General features: G+C 42.3%; 1 non-coding gene across 1 annotated transcript; it reads left to right on the forward strand.

Moving 5' to 3' along the window:
- The first annotated feature begins 3,359 nt into the window (after positions 1-3,359).
- LOC112534173 lies at positions 3,360-3,466 on the forward strand. The gene has a single exon (XR_003078479.2). It is a non-coding gene; the product is annotated as a small nucleolar RNA R71 (small nucleolar RNA).
- The last annotated feature ends 510 nt before the right edge of the window (positions 3,467-3,976 follow it).

Consider the following 3,976-nt stretch of genomic DNA (forward strand, 5'->3'; position numbering starts at 1 on the left):
AATCTTATTAATACTGAAAACAAGAAGAATACAAAACCAACTCAAACAATCCAACAATATAATATCAAGCCAACATAGTAAAGAAATCCCAATGGATTAAATCAGTCTAGCTAAACATGTTCATGTTTAAAACAATCTAGGAAATCAATTACAATGAAAGAATAATGAAAATAAAACATGTACACCCTTTTCTCTCGAATTGGATGAACAGCTCCAAATCTGGATCTACACTTTGATTAATCTCCCAAACTGCCTCTTGAATTACTCCACTACTGTTTTGCACTCGGAATCTTACGATTCTGGGATTCTTACTCACTGCAACTCTCTCTCGCACTCAGTATTATGCAGAAACCGAACCAGCCACTAGGGCTCAATGTCACTCTTTTTTCCCTCTCCCCTTTCTAAGAAAAATTCATTTTTCTTATATATTTAACTCAGCACGGCCGTGGTCAAGGCTTTGGTCGCGGAGTCCATGCCGTGATGAAACCGTGGATCTCACCAGTAGGGTTTCACCACGGTAGTATTTCTCCCCGTGTTGGCTACCACGGGCCGTGTTGCTCCCCGTGTTATCCACCACGGGTGGCCTCTGACCGTGCCTAAACTATTGTTTTGAAGACCAAGTTTTGATGGTTGGTCACGGCCAGAGTCTAGGCCGTGATGGTCAGCACGGCCTTGACTCAGGCCGTGCTCAATGTGCAACGCGGGCTCTTGTCCGATCTTGATGAATTCTCGTCCGTTTCCGCACGTATTGATCAATAATTGCTTAAACACCGATGATGGTCCTATAAATGTTCCTGAAATGCAAAAGAACACAAAACACGGGTGATCTGGGAATAAAAGCACAATAATTGCTAAGAACATACGCAATAATATGCAAGCAAATATGTGTAAAACTATGCTCATCAAGGACAGTAAGAATGAATAGACTCAATCAATAAGGGAAATAAAAGCAAGATAAAAACAGCATAAACAAAATTGGTACCTGCACAGAACTAAGGTACCTACCCCACACTTGATAAAAGCATTATCCTCAGTGTGAACAAGGTAGGCACTCCATAAAAAAGAAATAAAATACGCACAAAGAAGCAAATTGTGGGAGTCCACAAAAAAACTGGAAAACTAAAAGAAAAACAAGATAACATAAAGAGATAAAAACTAGAAAGTCTACTGGATACTGCCCTTGATTTGTGCTTTAACACTCCAAAATATGTTAGTCCTCAAAATCACATATGAGCATCGAGTAGGCTAACTCCTGCAAAACTCAAGAATTAAAAAAATAACTACATAAATAAAAAGATGTCCAAAAATTAAAAAAAAAACAAAAACATAAATAGATTCGGGAATGCCTCCCGAAAGCGCTTCTTTTTTTTCGAGTCGTCTAGCTGGACTCTACAGCAGCATTCCTGCATCGCGGGCAAGTTGAGAAGGTGGGCTCAATGTAAGTTGAGGCTTGAGGCATATAAGCACAAAGAGAAGGTCCGATGTGGGCGGTAGATGACCAAGGAGGTGCTCTCCGCACCGAGTTGGGATGTCCATTCATCCACTCCCAATTCTGGCTAAATGACCTGTCAAAAACAAACTTGCAACTACCCTTCTCGGGTCTATCATAGCACAAAGTCTCAAATTGATACAAGTTGTTTTCTTCAGATGAATAACACATATCAACAGGGAGAGAAACATGTATAGCATCATCCATTTGTACATCCTATGGTTGTTTATTACATGCAGGACCAATCCCATCAATACTACAAATGGCATGAACATGGTCGGTGGAAGAACTATCAAATGGGGGTAAACTAAAAGTAATACAGTCATCCCCTACATTAAGTTCTAACTTTCCCTCAAATACGTCTATTTTAGCTCTAGCTGTGGCAAGGAAAGGTCTCCCCAAAATCAACGGTACACCATGCTCATTATCCATTTTCATAACCACAAAGTCCACAGGAAATATGAACTTATCTACCTTGACTAGCACATTCTCCACAATCCCCCTAGGAAGCTTAACAGAATGGTCAGCTAATGGAATGCACATCCTAGTGGATTTTGCCTCCCCCAAACCTAGCTTATTGAATAAACTAGTGGGCATGACATTTATGCTAGCCCCCAAATCAGCTAATGCATCATCAACACACAAATTACCTAAAGTGCAAGGAATAGTGAAACTCCCTAGATCGTGACGTTTCTCTGGCAACTTGCTCTGAAACATCGCTGAGCACTCCTCGTTAAGCTGAACATAGGCTACCTCTTCCAACTTCCTTTTTCTGCTAAGTATGTCCTTTAAGAACTTGGCATACTTCAGCATCTGCTCCAATGCATCAATAAAAGGCAAGTTAATATGCAGTTGTCTAAAAATATCTAAAAACTTACTGAACTGCTCTTGCACCTCTGCTTGTTTGACTCTAGCAGGATAAGGAATCTTAGGTTGATATTCCCTGACTGGAATTGATTTCACCTTTTTTCCCTCAGGTTCCTTAACCTGCACATCAATAGTGGAGTCGTCAAAAACAGGCTTAGAAGGAGCTAAAACTACCTTACCTGAATGCAAAGTGATGGCATTCACGTGCTCCCTCGGGTTAGACTCAGAGGTGCTAGGGAGCGCTCCTTGTTTCCTCTCAGACAACATCTTAGAGATTTGGCCAATCTGGGTCTCCAAGTTCTGAATCAAGGCCTGCTGATTCCTAAGTGCACTATTAGTTTGCTGGAACCTCATCTCCGTAGATGTCACAAACTTCATCATAAGCTCCTCTAAATTTGATTTCTTTTCTGGTGGAGGAGGACCTTGTGCAGGCCTAGCTAGCTGTTGCTGTGGCTGCTGATGAAGTCTCTGAAAACTAGGTGGACCCTGAGCGTTATTGTTCCTCCAACTGAAGTTGGGATGATTGTGCCACCCAGGGTTGTATGTGTTGCTGTAAGGATCTTTTTGCTGCCTTGGGGCATTCCCCATATAATAAACCTGCTCAACATCAGAAGACACAGCGGAAACAGATGGAAAAGTAGAGGAAGATGAAGCAAACATACCTCCCGCAGTACAGTTCGCACTGTAGTGCGGGCCACTATAAAACTCGCAGCCAATATTCACTACATGAACCGACATCTGGAGTTGGTTAATCTTCTTGGTCAGAAGCTCCACCTGAGTTGCCAAGGCTGCTGTAGAATCTACTTGGTTGACCACTCCTTGTCTTCGTAGTCGGCTCCTATAGGATTGCCACTGATAATTGTTCATGGCTATTTCCTCTATCAAGTTTTGAGCCTGCTCGGGAGTCTTACTATTCAGCGCCGCACCTGTTGTAGCATCCACCATCTGGCTCGTCGTAAGGTTCAACCTGCTGTAGAAGGTTTGAACCTGCATCCACACTGGCAATCCGTGATGTGGGCAGCATCTCAAAAGGTCTTTAAACCTCTCCCATGCATCGTACATGCTTTCATCATCAAACTACACAAAAGAAGATATATCATTTCTAAGTTCAGCAATTTTAGCGGGAGGAAAATACTTATATAAAAATTTTTCGGCCAACGCCTTCCAAGTAGTAATCGTCTGTTGTGGAAGAGATTATAACCATCTCTTAGCTCTGTCCCTCAAGGAAAATGGAAACAATCTCAGTCGAATGGCGTCATCGGTTGTTCCATTTATCTTGAATGTGTCACAAATCTCCAAAATGTTGGAGATATGAGCATTGGGATCCTCACTTGGCAATCCTCCAAACTGCATGCTCTGCTGGATCATCTAGATAACATTGTTTTTATTTCAAAGTTGTTGGCCGCTACAGCAGGTCTGACTATACTAGTTTTCGTCCCATCAAAAAGATGGTTGAGCAAACTCGTACATCGTCCTCTAATCGTCATCGGCTTGGGGGTTGAGGTTCTCCATCGAGTCAGCTCCTTGAACCTGAGTTGTAACTCCGTCCTCCTCCTCAACTGCCTGCAAACGTCGTCTCAATAATCTGAGAGAGCGCACTGGGTCAAATAAGGGTGCTAT

The sequence above is a fragment of the Ricinus communis genome, chromosome 1 (assembly GCF_019578655.1).
Source record: "Ricinus communis isolate WT05 ecotype wild-type chromosome 1, ASM1957865v1, whole genome shotgun sequence".
NCBI lineage: Eukaryota > Viridiplantae > Streptophyta > Magnoliopsida > Malpighiales > Euphorbiaceae > Ricinus > Ricinus communis.